The sequence below is a fragment of the Malurus melanocephalus genome, unplaced genomic scaffold (assembly GCF_030028575.1).
Source record: "Malurus melanocephalus ecotype Western Australia unplaced genomic scaffold, MMel_1.1 scaffold_63, whole genome shotgun sequence".
In the NCBI taxonomy this organism is placed as follows: Eukaryota; Metazoa; Chordata; class Aves; order Passeriformes; family Maluridae; genus Malurus; species Malurus melanocephalus.
In genome coordinates, this window is record NW_026623295.1 from 2,377,289 (window position 1) to 2,387,864 (window position 10,576).

Genomic DNA, 10,576 nt, shown 5'->3' on the forward strand with positions numbered 1-10,576 from the left:
AAGACTAAAGATAATGCTAGGAGAACACAATGGCATACACAACCCTGAAACTTCTGGGAGGGAGGATACTATTGACTGAATTAAGCAGTGAGCTCTCACTCCAGTGCTAATAAATAGCACGGCTTTGTAACTATCATTTAGGAGATCAAAAAAAAAGCTTCTTCCTTTCTGGGATATATCTCCTTAGCGGTTCCATTTATTTTATTAATGCATCTGATATTCTAAAGTGTACAACAATGAACATAACAATTAAATATTTATCAAATAATTGTTTATCATTTCTTGGGTTTTTTTAAACARTATCGCTCTCACTCTTTAGTAGTAACTTTTTTTTTTTACTGTGTTGTGTTGTATATGTTTATTAATATTCCATAAAATGAAAAGGTTGAGAAAGACACAAGGTCCACAGGGATTGACATCATGAATGTCACTAACTCAGGCAATGAATGTAGACAAGATGTTGCCTAATTTTTAATATTGACACTATATACATGTATATATATTTGCAGAAATACCTGAAGAGATTGTTCCTTATTGTACTAAACTGTGTAGCTGGCAAAAAGGACCTGTTCCATGGCTTGGAAGCAGAAGGTTTAAAGTTACAATTCTGCTATGAAAGCAACAGAAAAAGATGACAATATAATTTCACAGCAGCGAGGTCCAGTGAAGCTAATAATAATGACCTTGGATCCTGTGTTAGCAATATATCAGCACATGCTTTCTGCTTAAATATGTGAAAATCTATATTTCACCAGCTTTTTTTCTTATTGAAAACATAACTTCTTTCAATAGATCAATGAGTGTTTGGTGGCAATTTTGTATGCGAACCAAGTAGAATCTTAGAAGGGAGAACAATATGTTAAAAGAAATTTGTTCTGAAAAAGGAATGCTTTGATACTGGAGACAAGCAGCACAGCAGGAGCTTAAACAAACGAAAACAACCTTGGTGTGTGCTATTCTTCTCTGGTGACAGCTTTGTGGAGGGCATCTAGCTGTTAGAGAGCAATTTAGGAGAAGGATCTGGCAGCATGTAGCATCATCGTATCACAACAAAGGAAGAAAATGAGATCTTGTTCTTTTTTTCCCCATGAAATTCATAMTGATAGTCTCTGTTTCCTATGTTGAATGCATTTATTTGGTGCAAGTGTGCAGTGGTGTAGGGGGCTATTTTTGCAGCAGTATGCATTAAATTTATACTCAAGAGATGTTCCTGCCCTTCTGGAATTCTTTGTWTTGGTTTGGTTTTTCCGGAGTCACTCAATAAAGAATTTGTGGTTGGAAAGATTGAAAAGGAGAGATACATTTCCCAGTGAGGGAAAAYAGCTTCAGAGGCAGACACACAATGTTCCTTCTTTTTACCCTGCAGCAAGAAACAGTGGATGACTCAGGGGAAATGGTGAAAACATGGAAATACTTCCTACTGGAACACTAATAACRTTCTCCTGTTTTGCATCACTCATTTGCTTGATGACAGTTGTTTCTCCTCATGTGTTGCCAATCCTCCCTCTGCACAGCRGGACACAGTGCAATCCCCTGCAAGAAGTAGTTTATGAAATAGTAAGGATGAGATTTCTTCTCTCCTCACAGTATTTCATACAGTACCTTTCCAAGGTCTTTGTCACMAGGGACCTCTAGCATAATTCAATGCAACAATGACTTTCGCCTCTCTTTCTGTCCCGAATAATGTTACAAGTATGCTCCTTTGCTGCCTGAACTTTCACGATTTTCTTTCTTTCCTTTTCTTCCTTGATATCCTTCCTAGCTTGTTAGCAGCTGGGATCACACTGCCTAAAGAATCATTATTCCTGAACAAATACATTTTTCCTTTTATACAAGATACCCTGTCCCACTTCCATGTTGCAGTTAGTAAAAGAAGCTTAATTTGCAAAAAGTGACATACTACTTTGACAAAAAAAGAAAAAAAAGAGTTTTTAAATGGTTTTTATAAGAATCTAAGACATACAGACAAATATCTTTAGTAATGCTGTTGCTATCATTCCCAATGATGCTATTACAAGTTTGAGGCAATACTTGAGTTTATTGTGATATTGATTTTATATCTCAGTCTTATACATTCTTTTCATGTACGCTTTTATCAAGAGTTTTTTGCATTGCAGTTTCTTCCCTTTAATTTTTTTTTTAACCCTCAAAAAACAGCAATCAGAAAAATTCAGAATAATTACAACAGCCAGCTCCAAAATTAATRGGAGACATTAAAAGTTCCCTTTATTTCTCTGAGGTTGACATAAGAGTTTTTTAAGATATCTGTAATAATTAGGAGAATTTAAAAAGAAGGAAGCACCAAACACATGCAACACAGACTTCGAACAGTTTTGTAAAACTAAAAAGTTTTTTCTTTTCCACCAGAGTTCAGAGGATGACAAAAAATAAGGGAGAGAGAGAGAGAAAGCAAGAAAGCAAGAAAGAACTTATAAGTTATGTTTGTTTCTTCAAAGATGGGCAGAAACACAAATGTGGAGGAGACATGTTCAAATTTTGTCTTTGKGGAGAACAGAAGGTAGGAGAAGGACCTCCTGCAAATTGGGAAATGACTGTAAATGTCATGAAAAGGCACATTGCAACTTAAGCATTGTCACAGTCTTATTCCCTGGCCCTTAGGCATTTTTTCCTTTAGAGCTTTCAAAGGAATTGCTTCTGGTCTGCTAAGAACACTTATATCCTTCCTTTTACWACAACATGCCCTGGAACAGGACATATAGCAGGACATATAGTTTTGGTTGTATCAAGATTTTTCTCAAATCTCTGTATAACTAACAGAATCAGAAGTAGAACTAACTGGTTTTCATTGGTTTTGTTTTGTTTTGTTGTTTTGGTTTCTTTTTTTTTTTTTTTTTTTTTTTTTTTTTTTTTTTTGTTTTTTTTTTTTTTTTTTTTTTTTTAACATATCTTTACACAGAAGATAATATTATAATATTATATATCATAATATAACACACATATTAACAAACATTACTTATATTCTCTTACATAGGTCCTAAAACTGAGTATTAGAGCTGAGGAACATTTTAGTATATTTAGGTGTTTAAATCACGATTCTGCAATCGTAAGGCTTACGTTTAGACATAATATGCATTATAATTAAATTAAAAAGACTGTTTGAAATATTTAAAATTAAGCATGATTGTTAGATTTGGTGAGCATAGAGATTATTTTTTTTTTAATCTCCAGGTAATGTTATACAGTTCTATATACAAAAAATMATATATTAATTGATAAATACTCAACTAATGTTTTCATTGCTCTGTGAACTGGCTGTCAATGTTCTTCTGAAATCTAAGCAAGGAAGAGAAAGAAGAAGAGTCAGAGACAAAAGAGCATGTCCATGTACATATGCTCTTTTTTTGGTCAGATCCAATGTTTTCATTCAGTGAAATAGGAAAAGGATAAAGATGCCCATGGGAAACCATTTGACGTCTGGGAGCAGCTGAAAAGGCAATTTAAAGATTCCTGCCTTTTTCTATTGCTATACTTCAGTTTATAGATTAATCAAAAAAACATGCCAGGTCTGAAACATTAAAACCTCAAATAATTGATAGCCTATGTCTTGCAAAAACAATAGATGTCTAACCTTAAATATCTGATTTTTTTTAATTGACATATTAATTAATAGTATCTGATAGAAGAGTAGCAGAAGTAATTTAGGTCATATTTCTTTATGTTTAAGTAATATTTCAAAAGAGATTAAATGTTCAGAAATAAAACTCAGGTGATATGTTGCAAAATTCATTAAATAGGGAATAACATGATGTCCTCATTCTTCTGGGGAATAGAGTATGGCTCGTGGAAATCTTTTCTTTTATCTATTTGTCCCTGTCCTGCTGCTATTTTTGCTACTCAGGGAAATGTTTCYGGCACATATCGTCTTCCATTTAGATGCTTTTCTGTTTTGGGCTATAGTCAATGATTTAGCTAGTTTGTTGTAATGCTTGGCAGAGCATCCTCAGGCTTATTTTCACAGCTAAGCAAGATTTTGCTAGATGGTCTCTGAATTCACAGTCTTTTTCAGACAACTCAAGAGGGAAAATTGCTGATTATTTGGAAAATGCTGTGTTGTATTTATTGAGTTAAAAAAGCAATCTTTTCTTAGGATGATGTGGATAATTTATGTAACTCAACATAGCTAACATTTTTACAGAAAATTGTACCTTTTTTTTCTTTTAACCCCTACAACAGGACTGCAATAGGCTACAAATAAGTTTCTACCTCCTTGGACATGACATTAACAGTTTTAGGCCAATGTTAATATTTAAGTATTGATGACTCCTGATGCGGCTTTCAAAGCAAATTCAGTAAAGATCTGACTCCTAACACATATGCAAAACAGATAGTTGGAAAGTAATGTATTTGATTCCAAGTCACATTTCTTGTTAGCTCTGTTCCTGAAATACATTCCTTTTTCGATAAAGACAATCTTATTTTGTTCTAATTCATGACACAGGAACAGGTTTTAAGCTAAATAAAAAAAATCATCTCTGGCAAGCGTCATTCAAATAAATTATCACGCAGCACAGCCACAGAGTACATTTTGTTCTTTACCTGTTCTCCCACATCCTGAGTGCTCTAACCATTGTGCTATAGCACAAAAGAAAGACATCATCCTGTGGAAAAAAGAAAAATAAGATACATAAAGGAAAAGTATAGTGAAGGAAGTAGAGCAAAAAGATCCTTATGAAGCAATAGGAAAGCTACAGAAAGGAACTTTTTTACATGAATCTAGTCTTACTCCTTCTTATGAGTTGGATTAACATTGCTATCTATGTAAAGAATCATTCATGACAGAAAAAAATATTCACACACCTTCAGAACTAAGTCTTGGGGAGATTAAGGAAAAAGTCTGATTAATTTCATCTTGCTTGTTTGGGTTTTTCTTAAATCTTTCTCTTAGACTATTTCTGCAAACACTGGTGGTCTAGTCCAATATTTATTCTGGACAGCAATAAAAAGAYAATTTTTTTTTTTTTCAGTCCTAGAAAATCAAAATCAATTTAACTTCAAGGTCTTTTTATGAAACTTCATCCTGATTCTTATACTATCTTCATCATTCTGCTTAATGCTGCATTTCACTCAGTTAATATTGGTTCAGAAAAGTTCTAAAACTATTCCCTTGTATTGGAACCTGTACCAAGACAGCTTCCAACCCTTTCATTCACCAGATGCCCATGAAGCAGTAAACGTGTGTAAATTATTGTTTGCCAGTGCTGCAGATACACCAGGGCTTGTGAGGTCTGTCCATGAGGTGATCTCATTTCAAGCATCTCAATGTCTGTAGATCTGTTTCCAGTGAAATCCAAATGCCTTTCAGGATAACCAATGCAGTGGCCATTGAATGGAAAGTATTAAACTTCTGAAAAGGCAGCTGAAAACAAATTAAAAAAAAACAAAACAAAACAAACAAAAAAAAAAACACAAAGAAACAAACGAAAAAACAACAGAAGGATTTGAGTAGTCGACTCTGAGAAAACAGAAGATGTGGAAGAAGTGTATAGGCCAGATTTGCTACTGTTTACACAGCTACGCCAGAACTATTTGAAACCTTCTCCTTCTAGAAAGCATCTGTATTGAGGAGTCTGTCTAAAAATCTTTTTTAGGTGTTTGTACAGTCAGTGCACAGAAATTAACACTGTCAAAATATAAAACAYCTCCTTCAGCATAATAGTATTTTTAGCCCTCAAAAATATCCAAGCACTAGACAATAATGTCTATTTACCCCATTCAGAATTTCTGAATAGACTATAAGGGCTTTCTCTTTCTCTAATAAACGGGAATTCAACTGATTACTGTTTTTTTAAGAATTTGGGTAGTTTATGGGTTCACTTATGATGACTAATGTTAAGATAATAGTTGTGACTCTATCCTTTATCAAGAGTGAGCTTTCATTTAAGACAGGCTTTTATTAATATGATTTTGTTAGACATTTTTCCTGTTTAGCTACGAAGGTTTAAATTCCTCTTCAAGCCTTCAAAGTCAATTATGTCATGTCAGGTCTAATCCTTGACCAGGTCCTCAGTTATCTAAGGTATGTGTTTTATTCRCAGTCAATGTGTCTAGAGAATGTGACAAAGTCTTTTCAATTCCACTGCTGCTGGCAGAAGAATGAGATCAAGTTTTAGGCCGTCACTTAATAGTATTTTTACTCACATTCCTATTGCTTCCTCTTCTATTGTTTTGCTTTTGAGTTGCAGAGAGAGAATGCCTTTAAGGGAATTTAGATGTTTGCTTCATTTAATATTAATCTATCCTGATTAGCATTACAAAATAGGGGTTAAGCAGTGTTGTCRTAAGACTATTACCAAATCTCCTTCCTGTATCAGAACTAATTCTAAATATCATAATCAATGTCAAGGTGAAACTTACATTTGCCAGGTTTTATTTATACGCATATATACAGTTATTTTTTATAGCTCAGAAATAAAAAACTGCTTTGAACTATTACTTAGTCTGTCTTGTTCATCTTTCATTCTTTTAAAGTCTGACTTCCTAAGCTCTCAGAAGCTGTCCCAAAATTCTTCATTCAGGAAATTTATTTTATTATTGTCTTTACTAAAAAGTCATTTTAATTTTTTGTTGTTATGGTTTAATTTAGGTCAGGGGGTTTTCAATGATGTTCTTCATTTCATTGCAAAAGGTATATTTTCATACAATGCCAACTCCATTTCATCAAATCTATTCTTTCAGAGGAAAATTAAGTATTTATTTATTTATTTTTTTTTTATTTATAAATATTTATTTTTAATAAATATTGCCATGAAGAATAGAAAATGGAAAAATATATTGATCTTGCATATTAATGTTGCACAGTGGTTGACATAAATTGCAAATATAACTATACTGTGTCTTACTACATTATAGACAGCAACTATTTTAGGGATCTGCTTCACATTGATTTAGGTGAAAACATTTTCTAAATGCATTYGTGGGTTTAGACCTCAATTTTTAAATGAGAATAAAATGTGTTATTATTTTTTTAGGCAAAGCTGAAAATATTACTGAAGAGATTSTACAGTCTATGCAGCCTGCTTTACTTCTGTGATGCTGAAAGTTGCATGTAGTTGTAAATATTTTAAAAGAAATATTTATTGTTATATTATTTTTTAACAAGTTGCAATATTTTTGTTTTATTCCTAGTCTATAAGAGCATGTTGAGATATTTACTACAATTGAATAAATATTTCATTTTTAGCATGTGCCTCTTAACTGCGGAGTTAAGAATGATGGGAACTCACTAGTCAGGCAGGAAAAATAAATTGTCACAGATAGTTCATGGAGATACAGWGGAAGTATAATGTTATAGGTTTATGATTAGGTAATGAAGAAGATTATAAAGATGTACAGCTAAGAGGGGGAAGTCTCAAGACCAGAGAAGTTTTGTATGTGTTTAACCTCTCAGCACAGTGACTATTTGAAGTGACTACCTGAATCCTTTGAGAATTACTCATTTCCTACAAGAATCTAAACTTCATTTTTTTTTGTTAGCATTTTCTGCTAAATTTCTGAGGGAATTTTTTTGATGTCTGACTACCCWATGTTTTATCAGTCTTTAAAACATAGTATTTTTGTACTCTGTGTTGTGAACATTTTCATAATGAATATAAATAGCAGTTCTTGTTGGCTTTAGGAAAAAATGGAAACCCATCTCTTTATTTTGTGGATGGAATTGGAGAAYTGAGGGTTCTTTGCACTGTTGCTCTGTTTGTCTCCAGTAGCTTGATCTCTACAGTTCACTGAAAATTACATAAAGCTTGCTTCTTATGGGATATATTTCCTAACATGCTTTAAAATATAAAAGATTCTTCATGCATAGTTTCTTCAAATTTCATTTTAATTAAATATATTAATGCCATCATTTTTCAACAAAGACTTGAGGCTTTCTGTGTTTCAATTGCTTGGGCACCCCAGTGCAGATGGCTGCAGCTGATAGCAGTATGATGAGATGTACAGATTTAAGAGATTTGGACTGTTCTTTACRCATGGATAACTGCACTTGCATGACTGAGGCTAAAGGCTGAGTAACATTATAAAGCCAGTCTTTTTCTTCGTGATCATGGATTTATGAGCAATAAAGACTATATCAAAACTATTAAAAACTGACAAAGTGAGATGTCTCAAACAGAAATTGTCAGTGGAATTTATCACATGTGACCTGTAAGTTGATGTGGGCCTATRTTGTCTTGTAACAGTACTGAAGTCCCGAATTCCTTGAAGTTCAGAAGAAAATAATTTGGATTTAAAATTAATTTTTTTAATTATTTATAGCCTTGAAAATGTGATAACTGAATAATGTAAGTTATTCATATCTGAGTCAAATAAATACATCATTGTAGTGAAGGAAACATTTAAGATTTTGTACATGAAGATGTCAGAAATATATCACTGCATCTCACGCTTGTTAATAAAAAAAAACCAAGATTAGGTCCTCAAACATAATTAGCACCCATCTGCAGAGTTTTGTCCACAGTAATAATGGAGATGAAGCTAATGGGAGATCAGTAGGTAACTTTAGACTAAGTAGCCATTCTAGGCAGTTTGAGGATTAAGGCTACATGCCAAGGAACAAAGATAAAATATGTATGGACAAAAACGACACTTCAAAGTCACTGCATATCATTCTGAGATGACAGGATCTGAGCAGAGGTGCAGGGTGGGCAGTGAGGCCATGCTGGTGCTCAGGAGATTTTCCAGTGTGTGTGTGCTTGTGAACCTGGGCAGTGCTGGGTGTGTGCTGCACTTGTGACCTTCTGCCTCTGCCTGCCCAAGAGRAGGAAGGGGACMTGTCRCTGTGTGCCTGTGTCTGGTGTGAGTTCTGAACCTTCTCTGTGAATGATCGTGTCCGTGCCCTCTGTGTGTCTGTGTTTGTTTCTGTGTCTCTGGGGTGTGTGCTCAGATTTGCCATGGTTGAAGTTAAAATCAGGAATGTGGCAGCTGCATCCCTCTGCCTAAGCAGRGACCACAGGCCTGAGTCCTGGGCAGGAGTCCCGCTGGAGGAGGTGGCTGTTCTTAAAATCCTTAACATCCTCATCCAGTTCTCACCAATGTATGGTAGGTTGAGCTTGGTTGGCTGCCAGGCACGCAAACAACTGTTCTCTCACTGCCCCTCCCACACAGGACAGGGGGAGAAAATAAGTTGAAAAATATTGTAGACCAACATCAAGAGAGATCATTCATTGGTTATCATAGCAAGCAAAACAGACTTCATTGAAAAAACTTTGAATGAGCCAGCAATGTGTGCTCACAGCCCTGAAAGCCAACCATGAAAAAGAAGCTTGGCCAGCAGGTGGAGGGAGGTGGCTTTGCCCCTCTTCTCTGTCTTTGTGAGTCTCCACCTGGAGTGCTGCATCCATCCCTGGGACCTCTGATATAAGAAGGATGTGGATCTGCTGGATCACGTCTGAAGGAGGCTCACAAAGATGATCAGAGGCTGGAGAACCTCTGTAAAGAGAGACTGGGAGGGTTAGGGTTGTTCAGCTTGGGGGAGAGAATACTCCAGACAGACCTTCAGCAACTTTGCAACACCTAAAGGGCATCTACAAGACAGAGGAGAGGGATATTTTACAAGGRCATGTAGTGRTARGACTAGGGGGAATGSCATAAASTGAAAGAGARTAGGCTTAGATCAGAYATTAAGAAGAAATTCATTACTGTAAGGATGGTGAGGCAGTGGAACAAGTGGTTACTAAGAGAAGTTCTTCCCTGTGAGTATTCAAGRCCAGGTTGGATGGRGCTCTGAACAACTTTAGTATAAGGCGTCAAAAGACTGCAAAGAGAGTCTCTGCTCTGGAACCTTGAATACCTCCTTTCCTTACCTTTATCTTCTTTCTTTAAAAATTGGCATTATTTTACCAAATGAACACATGTGTTATACTGGAGTTTCTTTCATGGGGAAAAATATTTCTGCTTATTGCAAGTGAGTACTATGTAACATTTGAAAAACAGCCTTGTAAAATTAATCTCTTTCATACTGAATTTGTGTGTTGTGGTTGAGATTAAGGATATATTACTTTATTAGTTTTCTACCAACAGCCCACAGTGAAACCTAAATCATTGCCCAGTGTGTTTATAAATTAAGAAGATTTCTGAATGCTTCTTTTCACTAGCATTCTTTAAGTGTGAAGACAAAGGATTTATTTTTACCTTTTTAATGAAGGAAATCAAGTAACTGGACAGAGCAGAATTCAAATTCTAGAAAGAAAAGCCTTTTTTTTCCTGTTATCCATTATATTAGATTGCTTAAGGTTTGCTCTTTTGCAGAGAAAATGAGAAGTTTCACATAAGAGGAGATGAAATTTTAAGCAATAGAGAAAGGAACCCTGGGTCCTAAACAATTTTACCTAACACCAGGTATTTACCTGCCCTAGGCCTTGAAGGGAAGACAGGTCAGCATTTGCTGTGACACTTATTAATTTCTTTATATTGAAAGRAAATTATTGCATTAAAATAGAGAATTAGTCAGAAGAGAATGTTCAGAAAGCACAGAAAGCTAGGTGGAATATGCTTGGGAGATTGCACCCCATGCTAGAAAATGAGATTGCTAAAGTTGCCTGGAGGAATAGAACTCTGT